Source organism: Heterocephalus glaber, unplaced genomic scaffold (genome assembly GCF_053883595.1).
Source record: "Heterocephalus glaber isolate CG9 unplaced genomic scaffold, H.glaber_assembly_v1.0 deba00001442, whole genome shotgun sequence".
NCBI lineage: Eukaryota > Metazoa > Chordata > Mammalia > Rodentia > Bathyergidae > Heterocephalus > Heterocephalus glaber.
This window is the reverse complement of record NW_028258296.1, coordinates 16,844,468-16,868,126: the sequence shown is the minus strand read 5'-3', so window position 1 is coordinate 16,868,126 and position 23,659 is coordinate 16,844,468. Positions and strand designations below refer to the sequence as shown.

The 23,659-nt window shown below is 39.6% G+C and overlaps 1 protein-coding gene and 1 long non-coding RNA gene across 2 annotated transcripts in view; one reads left to right on the top strand and one right to left on the bottom strand.

The window, feature by feature from the left end:
• LOC147827620 (uncharacterized) overlaps positions 1-5,633 on the top strand; it is a 55,236-nt gene extending 49,603 nt beyond the window's left edge. The window contains exon 3 of the long non-coding RNA XR_015451954.1: positions 5,441-5,633. This is a non-coding gene — a long non-coding RNA (uncharacterized LOC147827620). The remainder of the gene's footprint in view (positions 1-5,440) is intronic.
• Adgrl2 (adhesion G protein-coupled receptor L2) overlaps positions 1-23,659 on the bottom strand; it is a 537,596-nt gene that overhangs the window by 499,204 nt on the left and 14,733 nt on the right. The window contains exon 2 of the mRNA XM_087212965.1: positions 7,755-7,821. The gene's annotated coding sequence lies outside the window, so the exon portion shown is untranslated. The remainder of the gene's footprint in view (positions 1-7,754; positions 7,822-23,659) is intronic.

The following is a 23,659-nucleotide window of genomic DNA, read 5'->3' as shown; positions in this document are numbered from 1 at the left end:
ACTCCTCCCTCCAATGCCGATACAATTTCCAGAAAGTAAACAATTAGTTTGTGTCATTGCATATAAAGCTTAGTTTTCTCCCTATTTTCACGACATGTTTCAAAGGTTGACTTAATCAACTGTGGGTTGTTATAGAGTCAGTTAGCCTGGAATTCACACAGATTTTTTTCTCCCAATGTATCATATAACAATAAGAGAGCTAGGCATGCCTTATATAGTTTTAACAAGTCTTTGCAGTTTTGACCTAATTTGTTTCCCTCCCCTTTACCCCCTGAGGCTCCCAAAGCAAATGAACCATTCAGTAGCAGAAAACAAGGGGAATTAGTTTAGACTTCAACAAAAAACAGACCTCTTGGGCCCGGAATTTAGCTCAGTGGCTCCTTTGCCTGCCTTGAAGGCGCAAGGACCCGAGTTTGATCCCGGGAACCAAAATAAATAAATAAATAAATAAATACGTAAGTAAATAAAACAGACCTCTTACTGGTAACATCAGTCTGGAAGCGCAATGTCTGTAATTTAAAATATTGTGCTGTCTCGATCGTCCAGATACTTCACGATTGTCCTTTTTATTTTTTTCCCCCCGTACTGGGGATTGAAACAAGGTCCTTCACATTGAGCTGCATCTGTAGTCCTTTTAAAAATACTTTGAGGCCGGGCATTTAGCTCAGTGGTTTCGCCTCCTGCTGCGCAAGAGCAAGGACCAGAGTTCAATCCCCGGTACAAAATATATATATATATTTTATTTGGAAACAGGATTTTGCTGAACCATTCAGTTGCCCAGGCTGGGCTCAACTTGGAACCCTCCTGCCTCAGTCTCCCAGAGTGATGAGATTAGAGGCTATGTTTTTTGTTTTGTTTTTTGGTACCAGGATCAAACTTGGGACCTTGCACTTGTGAGGCAGGCACCGGAACCACTGAGCTAAAACCCCGGCCCTAGAGGCTATGTTATTTTTTTGTTTTGTTTTTTTTGTACTGGGGATTGAACTCTAGTCCTTGTGCTTGCAAGGTAGGTGGAGAAACCACTGAGCTAAATCTCCAGCCCAAAAGTACTCATTTTTTTTTTTTTTTTTTTTTGTACCGGGGATCGAACTCAGGTCCTTGAGCTTGCGCAGCAGGCGGCGAAACCACTGTGCTAAATCCCTGGCCTTACAGGCTATGTTTGAACCCCGCTGCCTGGAGAACCCCAGCACTCTCACAGCTGTTCGGTTTTCACACTCAGCCCTGTCTCCATGGTGCTCAGGTTTGAGCTTCTATAACTTCATCTGCAAAATCTGTACTACAGATAGATGAATATGTTTATTGCTTTCCAGTAGCTCCAGAATCAGGGATTAACCTAGGTAATCTCTGATATCTCTTTTAGTTTCTATGAAAACCAGGTGCGGTGGTACGGTCCTGTAGTCCCAGCTTTCTGGGAGACTGAGGGAGGAGCATCTCAAGTTTGAACCCAACTTGGTCTGTTGTGCCCAGATCGCAAAGTCCCCAAAGACCACCAAGGAGCCGTTTCCGATGTAAACACACGAGGGTCGTTTATTCAAGCTCGAGCAGGGGCACTCAACCATCACCGACGCAACGGATCAGGATTGAGAGCCCCGAATTCCAAATCAGCAGGGTTTTTATTGTGGCTACCGCAAGGTTTGGGGATGTTCCATTTAGCAGTTACATGATTGGTTGATATTTAGCAAGCATAGCGGGTTGAGGGGTGGCTACATGTAGAGTTTATGGGAAAAAGGAACAATCAGCGCATTGACAGAATGTTCTATAGATAATGGGCCCGGGAGCATCTGTTTTCTGGGCAGACAGAGGATTGAGTTAGGAGCTGTGTCTCTTTTTTTATCTGTTGTCCCACAGCAAGGGCATTTTATCATTAGTTTATGGGCACAAAGGAGACTAGGGGAATAGTTGACTTCAGTGAAGTGGAATTTATGTCAAGGCCACTTTACTGTCTTATATTTAAGATGGAGTCAAACTTTAAAATGGAGTTAGTTAGGTCTCACAGGTCAATTTAGCGATTTTGTGAGAACCTATTTCAAATTGAAGGGCTGGGGCTATAGCTCATTTCAAAGGTCCTGAGTTCAATTCCCAAGCAAAAGAAGTAAAAAATATAAGAGGTGGAGGAAATGCTATTTCTTATAGGTAGGAAAAGCATAGGTGGCATTTAAAAAAACCTTTTTAGACATTGAAAGGTATTTCAATCTCATGTAAGCCGTGAAATCTGTTAGCCATTCTAAACCAGTAGTCCTCTTTGCTCAGTAATGGGTTTTGGTGACTTAAATAATAGTTACTCATTTACAAATAACTAATGATGACACGCTATGTGCTTGATGCAGAGAATACACTTTGCATCAGAAAAATTGAAACAAAAATTGTTGAGCAAGACTGTGTAAGACTTTCTCTTATGAGAGTCACATTTTAAATGTTTTCATGGGGGAAAAATAAGTGTCTTTAAAATTTTGGTTAATGAAAAAAATTCAGATTGGATAAATGTCTAAACCTGGGTGGAATAGTAAAATATTATCCCCAATAGATGGAAGGGTCAAGTATAATTCTTAATTAACGGAAGAAATGGGATCCATACAACTAAGAGCGAAAAACTCCTTTCTAGTGGAGCACATGGTAAAAACTTGAATCCAAAAATTGGGTGAGTAAATCACAAAGGGTGTACTAAGTTTTCAGGTAATGTGTCTTTACCAGGTGAAAATTGATGGAGCCTTTGATAAAACAAACTAGGGTGGGAGGGGAGGCTGGCCAGTTACCTAGAAGGAGAAAGGGGAACAAGAAAATGTAAACTACCCTCCAGGTAGGCTAAACATATTGCAGATAGGTAAGTTAATTAGATATCTTGTAGGCAGGCAGACAGGGCCTCCCTTAAGGCACCAGCCCTCCAGGAGCCAACACAGCAAGGAGCCAACATGGGGAAAAATTGAGGCACAATCGCTGGTTAGCATTATAAAAAGGAAAAGAAGTACTACTTCCCCTAGAGGTAGATAGCAGTGATTGATATTCTAAATGGGAAATTCCTTGTGTGAGATTCGTCTTCCCATTTGATCCCCATTTAATCAATATTACCTGGGTGACCGTACTTGTAATCTTATTGGCTGGTCATGGTTTTGTCCCACCTCATGCCCACCTTGTAAATTTCCATTGGGTCTTAGCGTTTTGTCCCACTTTGTACCCGTCTCACCACATAGCTTTGCTGTATAAAACAACTTTGAAAAGTGGGGTGGTTGGGCAACCCACTTTCTGGTTCCCCTTCTGTCTCTCTTAGGCAGAAGCTTTCTTTCTCCCAATAAATTTTTCCTACTCTTAACCTCTGTTGTTTCTAGAATTCATTCTTTGATTTTAGAGAACAAGAAACTCGCGTTTTGGACATCTAGTAGGTTTGTGAGTTACATCTCTTCCCTCTATATCAAATGGACCCATGGAGTTCATGGAGAGGGCAGAAAATGCAGTAAGGTCCTTTATGACATAGCTATTTAGAGCTATAACTTCATTTAGAAATCAAGAAGACAGATGTGTTATTTTATAATGCCATGTCTTCTTTTTGTAATCTGATATTAATGTATTTTCCTAGCATCTATGGAATGAAAGTGGTTTTACATATAGGAAATTAACCCTCGAAAGAGGTAGACAAAAGAATTACTCAGGAGTTACCCATGGGAGCATGTGGGAGTTGTATTTTTGTAAACAAGCCCAGAAATCTGAATACCTCTAGGCATCTATGAGTCAACGTTTTACTAGTCTTCTTAATGGTCATATCTCCTATCAGTTACTTGGCTCTTATGAATCCAGGGAACTGGGTGAAATCAAATCTTTAAAGGGTTTAATTTTACAGAAAGAAAGCAGGATCAAAATATATTAAGGCAAGGAGAATTTAAAGCTAAAATGTAATCTAATGTGTTGCAAAAAAGAAAAGGAGTGCCTGCCTTGCAAGCACAAGGTCCTGAGTTCGATCCCCGGTACCAAGAAAAGGAAAGGATTAGAAAGAAATACAAGAAATCATTAGTGATGCTTTTCTTTCTCTCTCTCTTTCTTTCTTCCTTTCTTTCTTTCTTTCTTTCTTTCTTTCTTTCTTTCTTTCTTTCTTTCTTTCTTTCTTCCTTTTGGTACTGAGGATTGAACTCAGGACCTTTCCCTTGCGAGGCAGGCACAGTGCCACTGAGGTAAATCCCCAGCCCTAATGATGCTTTTCTTTAGGTGTTGGAATAAACAATTTTTTAAAAATTTCGTCCTTACGTGTTTTGATATTTACAAATTTTCTACAATAGGATTTTTACTATAACCAGAAAACAATAGATTAATAAAAAGTGCAATCTAACTGTTGAAATTACTGCTATATACAAAATGAATACATTTTACCACTGGTAATGCCTTTGGCTATAGAGGAAAGATGATTTCCATAGAAACACTATAGCATTTTATAGCTAATTAATTGGAAAAGCTTTGGGCAAAATCAGAACTTCAGATCCTGAAAGCCAAGTACAGTGAAGATTGGGATAGACACAAGGAAGAAAACGTAAGATCAGTGGAAGGGCTGCAGACGACAGCAAGAACATCCTCTCCCTGAGTGTGCGAAAATATGATGAGTGTGAAACTGAGGCCAACGGAGCCTTATATGAAAGTGAATAACAAATGAGAAGAGATTAGAAAGTAAACTAGCCTTGATTTGGAAAATAAAGAACCATGAACATGACTCTATTCTGAATGTCAAAATTAAGAAAGTCCACTGGGAAGTGAGTTTATGGAATGAACAAAATCAACAAAACTGCAGTGAGATTGGTTTCCATTTTGAGGGGCTTCGAGGGATTAACAGTGGGTCTGTTTTATTAACACTATAGCTTTCCCTTTACTTTCAAGAAAAAGCACGTATAATGCTTTTGCTCTTCATAATTCACTTGCTTACACAAATATTCACTGATTTTTCTGAATCTGTAGCCCATTGACTTGCAAAACATTGACTTCATGGGACTAAACAATAAGTATTGGTTGATGTTAATGTACATACATGCAATAAAACTGTCAACTCAGTCATCTTCCTGCTACCTGAGCATACAACAAAAGCATCATTAGACAGTGAGGCAGCACTGTCTGAAAGTTAGAGTACATAATGGAAAGAGAGCATGGAGGGGGCCTTTGGCCTCAGAAGAATATAGGTTCAAATCCTAGCTCTGGCTCTTGCTACCAGTAATATCTGATCAAAAGGTGCCTCTAAAATATAATGATACCTCATTATATCATTATTAATATAATACTTCATTTATTTATATTTAACCTGAAGACAATCTTATTTGCAATCTAACTTTTGTAAAAATTAAATGAAATACATAAAGAATATAAGTGAATGACAGATGCATAAACTCTCAATAGTAATAATGTGATTATTATCATCAATATAATCTCAGAAAGTTTGACTTTCTTTCTTTTCCTTGTTCTCATTTTGCAGTGCTGGTGACCCAAAGCCTCAGGCATGTGAGGCAAACACTCTACCACTGAGCTACATCCCAGAAAAAGAAAAGAAAAGAGGGGAAAAAACCAGATTATAACAATGTGTTTAATTTTAAAAGATTCTAACTTCAATTGAGATCTTATTTATTAAACTAACAGATGTTACTAAGTAGATTACTTGTTTAAATATGTATTTGGATTATTCACATATTTTTTCACACACATTATTTCACATATTTTTATCTTTAATATTGTCTTTGAAAATGGAATTGAGACAATGAAAATTGGATTGGAAATAGGGACTTTGGAGACAAGATTGTCACTTTGTAAGTCTAAACAGGGCAGTGACCAGTTACATTTTGGAAATGAGCAAACAAGGTCAGAGAGTAGTTAATGGTCAAGTCTGGATTGAACTCAGGTGCTCCTGGGCTTTATAAGCCACACCTCAGCATTATTTTTTTTTATTTTTTAAATTTTTTTGGTACCCGGGATCAAACTCGGGTCCTTGTGCTTGAGAAGCAGGCGGTGGAACCACTGAGCTAAATCCACAGCCCTAGCATTATTTTCTTTAATCTGCTACCTTTCATCCTACAGGGAAATAAGGGGAGGGTGGAATTGAGAAATATGCTTTTTCTAAGTGGGGAGGGAGAAATTAGATGACCCCTTCCTTCCTGATCTGTCCCTGCCACGGTTACACTTGCTAGAAGAGAAGGATGAATGTGAATAGAAACGTGGACTCTTGGCAAATCTGCTGGAGAGATGAAGTCATTAGCCATATATATGCTCATTAAGCTCTAATGGCGATCATAATCATCGCTGTGATTTGGGAGAACAGTGCTTCCATCCCTCTGAAAGGCTTTTTGTTTTGTAGTTTCCTTTTTATTCTGCTTCCTGAAACTCTATGCCAATGAGTATTTGCGTGTTTCTGAAATGACAAGGAGGCTTCTAATTGATTCCCCAACTACCTCGTGTGCCAAGCTGGCAGGCGCCTCACTTTCAGGTCACTTTCCACATCACAGCAGGCAGGGCCAGGCAGGACCCATTCAAAAGCCAATGGAATGCCAACTATTTCCCTGCCTGGCATTTCTGTGAAGGCATTATATAACTCCTTCAAGAGAGTGGCTGCTAAAAGGGACTTGAGAGTTTGGTTTCTTTAGTAATTCCCACAGGCTTGGGTATGCATCTCAAGGTCTAATGTGTATTTTTTTTTTCAATGTGTATTTAACATGAGCAACTTCCTGGGTTTGATTTCCAGCACCATCAAATAATAATAATAATCAGGGCCGGGGATTTAGCTCAGTGGTTCTGGTGCCTGCCTGGCAAATGCAAGGTCCTGAGTTCGATCCCCGGTACCAAAAAAAAAAAAAATAATAATAATAACAATGATGATGATGATGATAATTCCCACAACTACCAACTTTGTGGGCTAAGGGGAGTGGAGAGACTGAAACAAATGGAGTGAGGAGATGGAGTAACAGTGCTTTAAAGAGTAAGTTTAATGCTTAAGACATACAGTAGCAGGCAATATTTTAAGGACTGTGTATCTATTATGCCACAGATCTTTGAAATGGGTAATGTTACTTTTCTCATTTTGTACATGAGAAATTTGAAGCCCCCACTTATATAGCTGGAATAAGGCAAAATCACCAGTTGAATTACTAAAATAATGCACATTTGAATTTAGTTTGGTGCCAAAGCTTAGGCTTATGGTCATTTTGCTATAGGTGGAATCACAGATCTTCTATGACTCTACCTTAACATAGAAATGATAGCTCCTAGGAACATACAACTTTTAAATCAAAACCAGGAAAACAGATGATGATGACTACTGAGGTAAGGAGAAATGAGGCCATACACTATAGGCTCCTTTATCCCATGCTAACTCCTCTCCTACCACCTGTGATGATAGGAGCCGCCACAGTGGGATGTTTTGTGCCTTGTCCTACTGCTACAAGAAATGCATACCAAGAGTTCCTGGCCTCATTTGTGAAAATGCAATTGGAATTGATCTCCATTTGACTATTGTGCCTTGTGATGTCCAGGGATACCCCAAGGCAGGAGCTTCTTAAAATCACCAGAATGCTTTTATTAGAAATCAAGGTAAGTAGCCAGCCTGAAGCAACATATGACAGATAACCTGACACATGTAGTTTCTTATTCCCTCATCGCTACCCAGAATCACAATTAGACCCTCTTATCCAATGCCTTAACTTAGAAAATCACTGATAGATAAAGCATGACACAGTTAGACAATACTTGAATTCATACCAAAATCAAATCCATTATGTCTTACTCGGAAATTTATCTTTTACCTTAGGAATCTATGTAAGTTCCATATTCTTCAGAACCAGTTGGAAGGTTTAGAATAAGTGCTGTGACCTAGAAGAAAGACAAAAAAACCCACCGTTCAAATTCAGCATGAAAAGAAGCTCAATAGCAGTGAACGTATTAGCACGCACATTAAATGTTGTTTTGTGTCAGATTCAAATCAGTAAGGCATTTACCAGTTTGGAGGTACAGATAGGATAAAATGTAGGTGAGATAGAATATCTGAGTTTGTGCCCCTGAGCTTTAGTTATTAGCAAAATGGTCTACAATGATTCCTGGAATTGAACAATATAGTTGAACCCAGGAGGGAGGAGCAGGCTGCCACCCACCTGGGGAGATGGGTTAATAAAAAGATCAATTGCACTCTTATCTTGTTAGTCACAAGGCAGCCCATTGATGCCACCCGCTTACTTTAACTATCAAAATACAGGCCAACCATTGGAAAGCTGCCACCATCGTACTGACCCCTTTTCTTTCCATGCTAGTGACAGGAGGGAAAGGTCCAGGCTCTGCCCCTGAGAAGCTAAGCATCTGTTCCTCCAGGAAAGCGAGGTTTGTGGGCAAAGCAGAAACAAGCTGTTAAGGGAAGGAAGGAAGGATAGATGTACAAGGCTAGAAGGAGTTCATAAAGTTAATATTAACATGAACCCAAGGAATGTTTTAAGCATAAAAATTAAAAAGGCCCTGGAATTTCCTTTCCTCCTAGGTAATTATATCGCTCAGATCTGATGATACAAACTTTTTGTTTTTTTCACTTTAATGATCCTTGAAAACCAGTGACACTCAGTTGTCAATTATTCTTTCCCCAAACATAAGGACAAGTTTACCTGTCTGGCTTTGGAACCACTTGCTGATGATTCAAAATAAGGTTATATATTTCCTAATGAAAAGCAAGGGTCTGCTCAGAGCAAGTATAAAAGGAACAAACTTTTTTTTCCCCTAAGGGTAATAGGATCTTTTCCTGCAATAGCTACTAGCTACTTCTCTCAGTGCCTGGAAAATTCCAACTATAAACAGGCCTCCCAAGACTTTCTTACCTTCTGACCTTTAAGACATAATGGCCTCAGATAGCTGCCCAAGGGAAGGACTGCAGATAAGCCCTCTTTTATAGCTGAGAAATATTCCTTTAAAAAATAAAATGAGTGCATTTACCTCATTTATTTTTGATGGTATGCACATTATTTATTATTACTAATTGAGCAATTGGTATTTAATTAGCTACCAAGGAATATCATTTTCTCTGACTTGAGCATTCCTATTCCAATCAAAAAGACCTTGAAAATGGTAAAATGCTAACTTGGGATAGAAATGGTGAGATGTAGCAATTGGTTAAATTTCTCAAAGCAGTGAGATGGTGAAGCCAACTTGTGGCCTGTTAACTAATTACTGCTCTCCTGCTCATTTTAGTCTCTAAAAGTCAAAGTATTATATGTAGCTTCTGAATACTTAAAATTCACTCCTAATTAAGCAGTGTGTAGATGGATGGATTTTCTATCAAGTGAGTCTCAAGCCTGCAATGGAAAATCAGCACTGTCTCACGCCTAAAACAGAAATAAGGTTAATCAAGATTCCTGACCGAGAAATGACTACCTATTAAAAAGACTTATTTAGTGAATTTCTAAACTACAGAATCACAAGATGGAATGAGCACTTATATATTTTATTTCATTTTCTTTTTTTGTGGTTCTGGGAAGTAAACTCAAGGCCTCACACATGCTAAGCAGATACTCTACCATGGACATACATCCCCAGCAACTGACCGATATATCTGGAGGTTAGATGTGTTATCAGTTGTTTCTTGAATTTAAATGTGCTTCTAAATATCACTCATAGCCTTGATTGAAGTGTGTTATAAAAAATACAGATCTCTTTTGCTTTGTTACCTATGAGGGAACAAGAAAATAAGCTCTTGGAGACCAGTAATTTTTAGTTTTTCAACATGAATTGGAAAAGAATAAAAAAATCCTTGCTGAAATCAAAGGCTTTGATCAGGCTGCTGAATGAGGCTCCAACCCTTGGTCTTAAAATGGTAGGTGAGGAACAGACACAGTGCTCTTCTGCAGGGTGACCCTGACATGACACTTCTCTGAGGCTCATTGATAAGACCTCACTCTTGAGCTGGGGATTTAGCTCAGTGGTTTTGCTTCCTGCTGTGCAAGTGCAAGGACCCGAGTTCGATCCCCGCTACCAAAAAGAAAAAGACCTCACTCTTGGTAAACAGACTCAAAATGACAGTCCAAGGCAAATCTGTCTAATGCTGAATTGAGCTCCTCAGTACCCTTTATAATAGTGAGGGTCCAACAGGGCTGGGAAAGTTCTATGAAAACTAACAAAGGAAAATTTCCTAGAGAGAGTCATTCCCAGCCTTTAAACGGCTCTTGTTAACCATACTTAGAGAAGGAGATAAAATCTGAGGGTATGGTTGAAAATGCTAAAGCAGTCCTTAAGTTGTCCTCTTGCCAATTTTCTTCATTTCATGATTATGTACTAGACATGGAATCAACACTTCAAAGAAGTGATGGACATATGTGCTTATGCAATTTGGCAAAAGAGGGATATTATCATCCGTAGTAAGAAAGCTCCTCTTTGGAGAAGGAATTAACATTGGCTGTTTAACTGTGCCACCTTTGTGGGGAGAAAGGTTGAGTAGCTGTTGATACTTGCAGTAGGGAATGTAGCGCTCAGACCGATAGCCATTCTTCTATCTTTTGTAATGGGTCTTTATATTTGAAAACACAGCCTTTTAGGGACTTTCAGTGTTTTCTCTTGAGGTTATTCATTTAGGGTGAGGCTCAACAAAAAGCATTTTGGGTAATCTAGGGGTAATGAGAGAGTTAATTTTTATGTGTGTCTTTTAAATACAGAAAACACATATAGTACCAATTTTGTGAGTGAATCTAAGAAAGGCAACATTGATTAAATGTAATCACAGGTACAAAATAAGTAATTTTTGCTACTTTGAGCATACTTTGTTTCTAAGCACAGAGCTTATAAGTCTTTTAATACTACCCTCATTAATATTGTTGGATAAAAACTATTTAGAAGAATGTTGCTCTCGGTGTAATATCCTGAAAAAAAGACAGTATTTTTCCTTTAAAAGGCAAGGTCTTACTATGTTTCCCAGGCTGGCTTCAAATTCTGGGTTCAAGTAATATTCCCACTTCAGCCTCGCAAACAGCTGGAACTACAGGTACACACTCAGCTTTTCGTTTTTTCAAACTCTGAAATCAATTTCTCTCAAAACATTTCTGTATTGAAAGCATTGTCATTTTAATGAATAAGTCTGATATTTGAGTAACTACTATTCCTCATGTAGTGAGACTATTAGTGTTCAAAATGCAAAACCAGGACTTTCCAAACCTATTTAGAGTATTTTAAACTATAATACAGGGGGAAAGTTCTGTGAGATTCAAGAAACAGTAAGATCCAAATAGTATGAGAGTCACATTTTCATCTTCTAGATGCAAAAGAGTAAAGGCTAATCATGAGTAAACACTGAGAAAAGGATGCATAATTCAGGGCCAAAAACGTGCAGGAGTTAAAATAAAGCCAGGCGAGAGGTGGAGGGCAGCCAGTGGCTTCTCACCTGGGGAAGAGGTGAAGTGAAAGGTGTTTAAGAATGAAAAACTTCAGGATCATCTTAGGTTGTCTCACATTTGCAAAAGAAAAAAAAAAATCTAATTTGAAAAGTTTTAGGGCAATTCCAAAGCTTTTTTTTTTTTTTTTTTTGGTACCAGGGATTGAACTCAGGTCCTTGAGCTTGTACAGTAGGCGGCAAAACCACTGAGCTAAATCCCCCAGCCCTCAATTCCACAGCTTTAATGCTTTGATTTCAATATGTGCATCTTTTTTCCTTGACAGAAGCCTTCCTACCTGGACTATGACAGTTACTTCCTAACTAAGCACACCTCCTATTCAGGAGCAGGCCTAAGAGCGACCTGCATAATACAGCCCGAGGATGCTTTGCAATCACATCTAATATCATTTCTTTAATTAAAACAACAACTCGTAGGTAGAATATTCTGGGTGGATTGGAGCTTTTGTAGAAGTGAGTCATTCTCTTAATTGGGGTCTCCTGTTTCAGGATAGGGCATAGATAGAAAGCAATCAATCGGGAGTGCTGATGATGCTGATGGTATTTGAGCAGCGAGTGAATGAACCAGAAATCCAATTTAGGTAGATGAAGTGTGTGTACTATAGATCAAAGCAAGGACAGGAAACAGATTTATTCAATAATTAACCCAACCGAGAATTTTAGCAATATTTAAAATGTAATAATATTATTTTCAATAATGAAATTTTGTATTAATAATATACCCTGCTTATATGATAATAATAGGTTATATTTCATAGTACATAATAATACTTAGTGTTACTAGATACTGAGGATACAGAGGCACTCCGGCTGATTAAGGTCTGGTGTTCTAAAGAAAAGATACCAATAAAACATCACAAAAATAGAGAGAGAAACACTTTATGGATATTTAACCCTTCTGGAAGAATTCTTGGTATGTTTGCGCTGAGTCTAACACAGTGAAGATAGTATAGTAGGTTACTGTTGCAGTTGAGACAAGAAAGAGATTAATGAGGTCCTGGATGAGGTGGTAGCAGTGGGAATTAAAAGGGAGAAAAAGATGCAAGAGGTATTTCAAAGACAATAGGAATTGGCAAATGCTGAGATGTGCAGTAAGAGAGAAGGAAGAGACAGAGATAAATTAGACACTCCGGCCCTCTCTGCAGAAATTGGGATGCAACTATGGAAACCAGGGGTGTCAAAGGAAGGATGATGGGGTAATGATGAATTTGGGTGTGGCACATTGTGTCTGATGTGTCACAGTATCTCTCTAAGATGGCAGCAAGCAGCTGCAACTGTAAGGTCATAAATTAGGGGAGAGACAGGAGCTGGCAGACTTCAGCGTGCTTCCAGTAGAAGAGACAGTTAAAGGTGTGGGACGGTCTGCAACAACCAACAGTGAAGGAGATCAAGAGACTCCACAGAAGTGGGGATTCTGGGAAATAGCATAACTAGGGAAAAGTCTAACTAGGGTTAAAACAGGCAGGGGTAGTATCAGACAGTTAAGTACTGATTCCTTCATGATCAGGACTGCTGTAAGCCCTTTTACAGAATTTAATTACATTTCACAACTATCCTTAGGAAGTAGATTTTATTATTGGTTCTATTTCAAAAGTAGGAAATGTAGGACTGAGGAGGGTGCTAAGGCCACATAGCTCCGAAGTGGTAGAGTCAAGATTCAGAGAAGTTTCAGGTATGAGGGCTGGGGATGTGTCTCAGTGGCGAGGCACCTGCCTGGCAAGAGCAAAGTCCCGAGTTCGTCCCCGGTAACGAACAAAAGAAAAGAAGAAAAATGAACTGAAACAACAACAACAGCAAACATAGAGGTTTCAGCCTGAGTCCCTGTCTGTAGTAACTGTGCAGGTAGAAAGAGTTTTTGTTGTTTTGTTCTTCCACTAGTGGGTATTGAATCCACAACCTCAAACATGCCAGGTAAATGCTATAGCACTCTGCTATACCCCCAGGCCAGAATAAGTGATTTTTGAAAAAAGAGTTTGCTCTTGTAAAACAAAAACCCTCCAGATTAAAGCTGGGAGGTGAGGTTAGCAAAGTGGGTGTCCACAGGCATTGGGCTAACTTGACAGTGACGACAGGGGTAAGCAACATAGATGATAAGAAAGAGGGGCTCGCATGGAACAAATAACTGTGGGCAATACAATTTTATTACACTTTTGAAAAGGGCTAAAGGATCTATGGGAGTTTAAAATCCAGGGCCCTGACCTCTACTATGGGAGGTAGAGAGGACTGCTATCAAAGAAGTCTATCTGGAGAAAGTGACGTTTCAATCTGGACCTAAATAAAGGGTAGGAGTTATCAGGACAAAGAAAGAAAAGAAGAGCGGTCCCGTGTGAGGCCTTTAGGCAGAGGAGGTTGGGGGATTCAAGGAGTTTAAAGAAATCTGGGGCAAAGATATGGGAAAAAAACCCCTAAGGATTTGGGGCTTTATTGTAAGAGTAGTAAAACATTTTTCAGGGTATTAAGCAGGAAAATGACAAATTATACCTTAGAGAACTTTAGAGAACTTATTGAGCCAAAAAGAAACACAGCCCATCCTGCTCCGAAGTGTTTTCTTTCACAAAACTATTATTGTCCAAGATGGGCTGCAAAATGCTTACCAATCCCTGGCTGGGAGAAGAGCACTGATTTGTAGCATTTCACAATAAAGATGATATGAATACCATATTTAGTATTATTTTCTAATATTCACTATATTAGCTACTAATATAGGTCACAGAATACAGAGTTAGGAAGAGACTGCCTTACCCTACCTTATATGGTACTTCTAACATAGAGTAAGATAGTCTACCCTGAAGAGGGCAGCTCAGCAGTAGAGCACTCTCTAGTGTGCATGGGGAAGGTCTTGGGTTTGACCTCAGCACTGTAAAACATAAAGACAAGCAAGCATGGAAAATAATAAAATATAGGACTACTGCAGATAGCTAAGTTAGTTAGAAATTATTGTAAAGCAGTTAGACAAAGCTGGGCCCTCAGCATACAAAAATAATTGAGGCACAGTCACTGGTTAGCATTATAAAAAGAAAAGAGGTACTATGTCCCCTAGAGATGAATAGCAGTGATTGATATTCTTTTTTTTTTTTTTTTGGTACTATCGGGGATCGAACTCAGGTCCTTGAGCTTGCAAGGCAGGTGACAGAACCACTGGGCTAAATCCCCAGCCCTATGATTGATATTCTTAATAGACCTCAACCTCCCTAGCCCATTCCCTTTCCGAAAATTTCTTGTACAAGACTCCTTTTCCCATTTGAGCCCAATTTAAGCAATATTACCTGGGTGACTGTACTTGTAATCTTATTGGGTGATCACGGTTTTGTCCCACCTCATGCCCACCTTGTAATTTTCCATTGCATCTTATAGTTTTTCCCACTTTGTACCCACCTTACCTCATGCCTTTGCTCAATAAAATGCCTTTGAAAAGTGGGGTGGGTGGGCAACCCATTTTCTGGTCCCCCTTCTGTCTCTTTTAGACAGAAGCTATCTTTCTCTCAATAAATTTTTCCTACTCTTAACCTCTGTTATTTCTAGAACTCATTCTTCAATTTTAGAGAACATGAACTCACGTTTTGGATATCTAGCTGGTTTGGGAGTTACATCTACTCCTCCTCTATCACTACAATAATTAGGAAGTGATCCCATAGTTATTTGCCCATAGTTGTTTGTTTGTATGTTTAACCTGAGTTTTAATATAATATTTCATTCTAAAGTTTTGCAAATTAATTTCTAATTCTGGCTCTTTAGGGGAGAAAAGAGGTTGCCAAAAGCCTGAAACAATGGGACCTGCCAAGCAGGTATAAGCTGTTAGCAGAGCACTGTAACATCTGAAAGAGCCATTCTTGGGTATGCATTTTGGTTTCCCTCTTTTGTTTTGGGAGAAGCTTCCTGGAATCTTAAAAGCTCACTCATATCTTTCCACACATCTCTTGGTGTTGATCATGGAGACTGTTCAGTGAAAAAAATACATTTTTCCCACAGTGGTAGAGTGTACAGAGAGAGGGACCCTGGGAAATGGCTGGGCAATGTCTTCCACGGGGACTCAGGTGACTGACGGCAAATATTTGTGGCTGACTCCATGCCTTGCTTTCAGTCAGAAGAGCAAGATTCTGGTTTCAAATACAAGCTTATAACCTGAATTGGAGCTAAATTTGTATCCTTTGTCCACAATTATCATTCAGCTCTATTATTATCCTGCATCCTACTCTTTAGGAAAACCATTGGACCCTAAAATAAAATGTTCAGAAACATGCAAATGAAAATAGCTCTCAAACTCTGGCAGTGTTACTTGAGTTTGCTGTGGCCTCAGAAGGGACAATCATAATATTTTTCTGGCTGTCTTGTCTTGATTTATAATTTGGATCTCCATAAATGATAATAGAGAGGGCAATTATCAAAGAAATGGAAAGGGCAATTATCATTAAATTGAAAACACATCACAACCCAACAGGATGAATGACTGAGCTAAAAACAGATTTTGTGGATCTTGCAACTGTTCCAAAAGAACTTAATCGAAGCAACTTCATCTCCCCATCTCCTCCAATTAACCAGATGACTTTGAATATATTTGCCTTTTTTCTCTTTGCCTTGGATGATAATGCAAGGCCTGTTAATCTAATCTGCCTAAATACTGACACTATTTAGGATATGTAAATTTATGACACTAAACCAGTTGCTGTTTGCCTAGTGTGAAAAAAAAGCTTTTCTTTTTTTCCTGTAAAATCAGTAGAGAAAAATTATTCTCTTGTTTGTACATTTGTGATTCCAGAAGACTAGACACTCCCTCCTCCTCTGGTCTTAACCCTTGTGATGAATCTTTTTAAGTGAGGGAACAACAGTGTTTTTATTCAGCAACTGAAATATTAGAGTGGAGGGTTGGGGATTTAGCTCAGTGGTTCTGCTACCTGCCCCGCAAGCATAAAGACCCGAGTTTGATCCCCCGTACTTCCCCCCAAAAATATTAGAGTGGACATTGAAATTCTCCTAAAAGCCTTTTGTCTCCATTGAATAGATCGAAAAAAAATTGTACTCCAAACTATAGGTATTTGTTATCATTATTATGAATATGAAAGGAACAGGTGAATGTTTATGAACATGTTTTATTGAGAATTCTTACCATCTGGATTTACAATTTGAAGAAGTAGAATTGTAGTCATTCTCTGAAGGGCTAAGGGATGGAAAGGAGAAATAGAAAACACCCCAAATTACTTTTGTTAGCACTTCTATACAAGAGTTATAGGCACGACATGAATGCCAATGTCTGTTAAAGAGATGAACCCTAACAATTTGATCCAATTGCAGCCAAGTGCTGAATACATGTTGTACTATCTACAGCTAGGAATATGCAACATGTGTGATGAGCATTTTCTCTTTGAAGACATGATTCTTTGTTCCACCACCTTTCCCCCCCCAGCCTTCCAGAGCAATATTTCAACGGAAGAAATGATTTGATTTTTAGTTTTTTCAGCAGTGCTGGACATTGAATTCAGGGCCAAATGCATGCTAAGCATGTCCTCCACCACTGAGCTACACACTCAGCCTCAATGTAAGAAGTATTAGAAGCTTTTTCAAAGCAAAGAAATAGACAAAACTTTTGCCCAAACTGCCCATCACGAATTTTTACAAACATATATGTCTACCTAAAAATCAATCATCTTGATTTAAATGTATTATTAATTCATATTTCCTATCGTTCTGACAGAATAAATTGCTATACTTATCTGAGTCAATAAACTGATTTTAAAATACTAAAAAACAATTAATGTTCTAAAAAAAACCCAAGTAATATTTTCCCTTTAAAAATTCTCCAAAGTAGGGCTGGGGATGTAGTTCCATGTTAGAAAACTTTCTAGCATGTGTGAGATCCTGGGTCTAATCAGATCCTTTGCACTGCAAAAAAAATTTAAAAAACTTTTCCCCCCAAATTCTGTGTGCTTTGAATTTATTGAACTATTTAACACGCAGCATTTGGTTAATTAAGGAATTTACCTTTGGATATCCTCACCACAGAGACTGAGGCTGGGGAATTTCCCATGAATTCCTGGAAATTGTTCTTCTAACATGATGTTCACTTCCCTTTCACAATTTCTCTTGATGAATATAAACATTTATTTTTTAAAATGGTTGTTAAAACTTATTCAGTACTTAGTTTCAATTTCTTTGTCTAAGACTTGTGGAGTAGGAAGATTAGTTTCTGTGTCTATATATTAACACATTGAATGTTGAGTTCATAAAAGACAAACTTCATATTATTTTGATATTTTCTAATGTGTTTGGAAACATAAGAGGATTTTTTAAAATTAAAAATTAAAAACCTATTTAATCTTACATAAAGTATAAATAAAATAAAATTCATGTCAATAAAGTCTCATTATTTTTGAGGATTTGTACATTTTTATAAATTATATTCAGTATTTTTATTGAAATTCTTTGTCATCTGTATTTAATTCTCATAGGAATCCCATGCGGTGTGCCTCGTTATCTGACTTTACAACTCAGAGAAGTCAAAAACTTTTTATGTCACACAGCCAAGCGAAGAGCAGAGTAGAAGCTTAAGCCCAGACCTGTCAGTTGTAAGGCCCGTGGGTGACAGCATGCAATTTTCTAATTTTGCCAATTTTGGAGGGAAAGTAGGCCTGGGTCATATATTTTGTGTTTTCAAGGACAGCTGTAGATTAAAACTGACTCACATGAGGGCTGAGTGTGTAGTTCAGTGAGAGCCTGCTTGCTTAGGATGTGCAAAGCTCTGGTTTTGATCCCCAGCAACACACACACACACACACACACACACACACACACACACACAAAGTTGCTCTGGATGAGAGAAGGTATTCAGCCTTTTTTTTTTTTGGTACTGGGGATCAAACTCAGGACCCTGTGCTTTTGAGGCAGGCACTGAAACTACTGAGCTAAATCCCTAGCCCTCAGTCTAAATTTTAATATGCTTAAACTACTCATAACCACTCTGCACATAATCCTCCATGTTCCACATCCAAACTCTCCCTTGTTCCACAGCCAAACATCCAGAATGTATATCTCCTCCAGTTTTGTTTTTGTTCATTCACTCATTCAGTTATTAAGTACTTATTATGGCACTTTCATTATTTAATGGACACTCTTCAAGCCCTGGAAAAAAATCAGCTTTCTATAGGTGTTAAATTTGTATTTGGGTAGGAAGAACAATAAACACATACAGACAGACATACACAAATAAAAATTAAGGTGAGATAGTGATATATACAATAAACAAACCTAAAATAGAATATGAACCTAGAAAGTAACAGCTAACTCGTTTTGAGCCACATTCTCCATCCCTTTTTATGTTTTATCTTGAGACAGGGTTTTGCTAAGTTGCTCAGGCTGGGCTTGAACTTACAATCTTCTTGCTTCAGCCTCCCAGGGTGCTGGGGTCACAGGTGTGCGTCATCATGAATAGCTAATTTTCACTGAATATATATTACATGTGTGAGCCACTGGTCTAGGTATATTAAATGGCTTAATTCCTTTAATTCTCACAAAACTCTGAGTGGGTGATACTATACTTGAGGTAGATTGGGAATGGCAGAAAATTATTTACTACTAATAATTTACTCTTCTAATTTTTTTTTTCTGTGTGTGTGGTACCGGGGATTGAACTCTGGGTCCTTGCGGTTGCACAGCAGGCAGCGAAACCACTGAGCTAAATCCCTGGCCCTACTCTTCTAATTATTATAGACAGCTAGGTTAGGTAGAAATGTTACAGGCAACAGGCAGCCTAGGCCCTGGTGGGAGCCAGTACAAAAGATGAGAACATAAACACATTACAACTGTGGCTGGAGGTGCATCTGCCGATAGCCAGGCCTCAAGATAAAGATGGAATGACCAGGCCTACATACCTTCCTGAGAGATAAGCAGTAAATTGAAGATTATACTATAATTGCTATTTGTTCCTTAGCATTCACTCTTTGATTTTGGGAGCCATGAGTATCTGGCATCTAGCAGGTTGGGAATTATTTATTTTCCTCCTATATCATAAGTGAGATGTGAGGTTCACTTCCTCTCCTCCTGAAGCTGGGCTGGGCTTCCTGACTTGGCTGAGGATCAGGTAGGGCAGAAGAGACAACGCACTAGGTTCCTTGTCTACCCCCTAAGGCGATCGACACCTTCTGCTTTGTTCTTTTTCTTTTCTGGTACTGGGGATCAAACTCAGTACCTTGAGCTTGCAAGGCAAGTGCAGTGCCAGGAGCTAAATGCCTGGCCCCAGATGCCCATTCTTGTTACCTGCATCAGAATGGTGGCCCCTGAGAACAACCCAATAGAGCCCAGTCAGGCCAAAGAAAAGTGAGAGAAAATAATAGCTCTGTTAAGGCACTAAATTTCGCTGAGGATTGGTATGCAGTGATGTGTAACTGGAATAAGTATAATCTTCCTTTTTTACAGATGAGAAAACCAAGGAAAAGACAAATTCAGTAAAATGCTTGCCAAATGACGGAATGTGGATTCCAACCCTGGTGGGCTGACTCTCAAGCAGCATTTTAAACTCTACATCACAAGTCCCTAGAGTGAGGTCACTATTCCCAGGGTTCACTATCTCTTAGCTAACATTCCAACTTCTCCTTTGAATCACAATGGTTAAAATTCTGGCCCATTTCCACTGGAATAAGATCACTCAGCTAAGGTGCTTTCCCAACAAAGCACCTAGTGGTGTCCTTGGCCTGGAAGTATTAGGATGTCTGTGACCTTTTGTGGATTGGAATCTTAGAGAAATAAGGAGGCTATGGAGGAGATTGACCTGCACTAATCTATAATCCTTTCATTGTGTTGTAAAATTAAGAGAATTATTCAAGTAAAATAGGAAATTGCATGGCATTTTGATTAAATAAAAGAAAGGGAGCACAAAGTAATTTTCTTAAATTGAGGGCAAATAATTGTCACAAAATCAAATTTCTTGGCATACAAATATGGGACATCCCTCTTCTAATACACAGAGTTGCCCTTAGGGTGGGGAAGGAGTGACCGGATGTCTGTAGCCTGATAGCGTTGACCAGCAACTCCGTGAGCCAGACATCCCTTCCTCAGTGAGGAAGGGCATCGGAAAGCACAATGCTCCCAGCAAGCCCAGGGTGTGCATTGGCAAAGATGTTTTTCCGCATGATATTTACAGTTTGGCTTAGCCCTTTCCATTCTGAAGACGTTGTGTATACAACAATAGGACAGCTCCTGAGAGCTCAAAGGGAAGGTTTACAGATGTGCTACATCCCCCACACCCACCCCTCAAACCTTCCAGGGGAAACTCCTGGTACTCTTGAAACTTTCCTGTCAGACTATTATACAATACAGTGGCTTTTCCAAGCAGGAAAGACAACTTGACCTCCTGGAAATGCATGGGTAGTGGGCGACAGCGAAGGGAGATGAAACAGGCCCGGTCTAAGTATACTTAATTCGCACACCCAATCACAAATACAAACAAGTTAATTTTGTTAAGAACGCAGGATAACATTTCACTTAAGACAAAATTCCCAATTATTTATTCTCCTCTGGAGTACTTCTTAGGCGTCCTTGAGTTTTTAAAAGTTCAAGTGTTGCATAAAAAAATCAACATAATTACAGAAAGCAGTCCTTCAACAAGAATATCCTGTTTTGTTTCCTGCATACTCACTGGGGTGGCTCATCTGAATCCTTGACAACATCCAGCTTCAAGAAGAAAACATCAAAACTGCTTGCTGATTGTGGTTTTTACATACAGCTCCTCAGCAGTGGGGCTGTCGGCCCCAATGTGTAAGCTGACAATCGGCCCATTGTTTACTTTGCAGTCAGAAAAGCAATGCTGCTTTTCTTCACTATGTATGGGCTCCGTAATCCTAACAGTCATGTTCACGCAGCAGTAAGCCCAAATATATGTTTCCCAGAGGAGTTTCAAATACACAAGATAGATTAGCATCTCTGGGGCTTGATGCAATCAGTGACAGATTCGACAGCAATAAACATTTTAAAGTGTGGTCAGTACTAAATTATTTGCTGAAGCTCAATTTTGTTCCTGAGGTAGAGAAAAATTAGCAATAACTTTTGGGTAGTAAATACATTGACTGAAGGATAATACAACACCCCAAACCTCTTGCCCTCTCGGCATTTTGTTCTGTTTAAAAGGAAGAGAAAGAGCCCAATTGTGTGCTGATGATTAGAAATCTTCATGAACATTCAAGAAATACACATGCCACTACAAATTAACCATTAGCAGGGCGAGGTATTCATCCTTTCTGTCAGATTCTGTGGGAAGTATGCCTTATTAGCATTGAAGCCTAAAGAAATAATGTATCAGTCCACATTCACATATCCTACCAAAAAACAAAACAAAAGCCAGGCAATCTCAGTTAGGGGGGGATAAATAGCTTTGTTCTTCCCATCCCCATTTCAATCCTAAAACTGAAAATCACCCAGTGAAATCCTATTTCCTCTCTGCTTCCAGTTTGTCTCCGTGTTTACAATGGAAGGCGGTTTTGCATTTTAAATCAGCTCCACCAGAACCCCCGAAAGTGATCGCAGAGACCCTCTCCGGGCGCCCCACTTTGAATATGAATGGGACCTCAAGGGTCTCAGGGGCCACCTTTGTGGCCCTTCCAAGGCAGCCTCTCTCCCGCTTCCAGCTGGTTTCCTGGCATGTTTCGTGGGGATTTGTGGTGAGCGGCCGCCCCGGACTCACTTTTCATTCTGTCAGGTTGCGGTTAGGCTTAGTGGGGTTTCTTCGTTATACTGGCCACTAGTCGTAAATTCCCTTGTAAATATCTGATTTTCTCTTTTCCCCTAAAAGAAGAAAAAGATGAGGAAAAAAGTTTCTCCTAGCTTCCTTACCTTACCCCTAAAACACAAACGCAAAATAAACAGGGCAATCCCTTAGAAAAACTTGGTGGCGGGGCAACTAAAGAGGGATCGCTCCAGATGTTCTCCACATCCCAACTCAATTTCGATGTCAGACTATAAAAGATCTTGGGAGGCCTCCATTTCCCCTACCTGCCCTGCTGACATGCTGTTTTATTATTAAAGAATCACAGGTACTTTTTACTGCCACCTTTTCATGTTAAACCAAAATAAAATAAGCCAAACATATAAAATGGGAAATTCTGGAGCACAGCCTATCTGGTTCTTTCAGAATAAACCTGGAAAATAAAATAGTGCATACCAAAATTAGTAAACACAACAAACAGCTAAATTCTGAGGTGCCGGTGAAGATGGAGCAAGCCATGGCCACGGGGAGCTTTGACAGTTCCTGTACATGCCTTGAGCCAGCACTTAACAGAGTTTTGTATTTCATGAATCGGCTTAGAAAAAAAAAAGAAAGAGAGAAAGAGAACAATGTGAGGCTGCCAACATTTTGTATTGCCAAGTTAGGCTGCTTTAAAAAAGAACAACAAAAACCACCAGCAACTACTAACGCTGAAGCCTGCAGCATTTCTCAAGAGCAAGGACACGTTAACATGGGTGGAGGTGCAGGGGGCAGAGGGAAGCCGTCGCCTCAGAGGCTAAGAACCAGGAGCTGGCAACTGCTTCACCACCGAGCCACAAAGGCTTGGAGACGCAGCCAGTTCCTGAAACACTCCAAGCCCCTGGCCACCTGCACTGCGCCCCGCTGCACTGACTGGAAATCTATTCCCCTCCGCACTCCAGTCTAACCACAGAGGCGGGGCTCCCCGCCCACCCTGCAGAGACCCTTCTTCCCAGCCCAAGTGCCCACAAACCCTCCCCCTCCCCACTTCCCAAGGACTTGTTACTACCTGGCGATATAGGATTCCTTTGCTCATTGGCTCTTTCTCCCATTAAAACAGAAAGGACAATCTGTCTTTGTTCACCTCCTTTCCTCCACCACCCCAAACACTGCCAGGCACGTGTGTACGTCTGTCTGCTCCATTCATGTGTGTGTATGATTTCATAGTTCTTATTTTCCTCATTTTATTGTGGACAGGAAACAGGGTCCACAGCGCCTGCGCTGTTAGGAGTAGGAATCACTGTTTGAAGGGAGACTGAAGAGGTCAGGGCACAACTGAAGGAAGTAGACTTGTGGTGCGTGGGTTCTTTCCTGTAGCCACTGCAAAGAGCAGGAATGAGAGGTGTGATTCGTAAGATTTTTGACAAACTGAAAGGGGGCTGAAATCAGGGTTGACTACTCATTCAGAAATAGTCATAAAACAGAGTAAGGCTGTTCAGCAATATATATACCCTCTTAGGATCATTCTCTAACACTGCCAAAAGAACCGCCCCCCCCCCCAAGCCCTAGAGATATACACCTCTTTTCTCCCTGAAAATCGCTGAAGTACATGGATGAGGGCTCCCAGA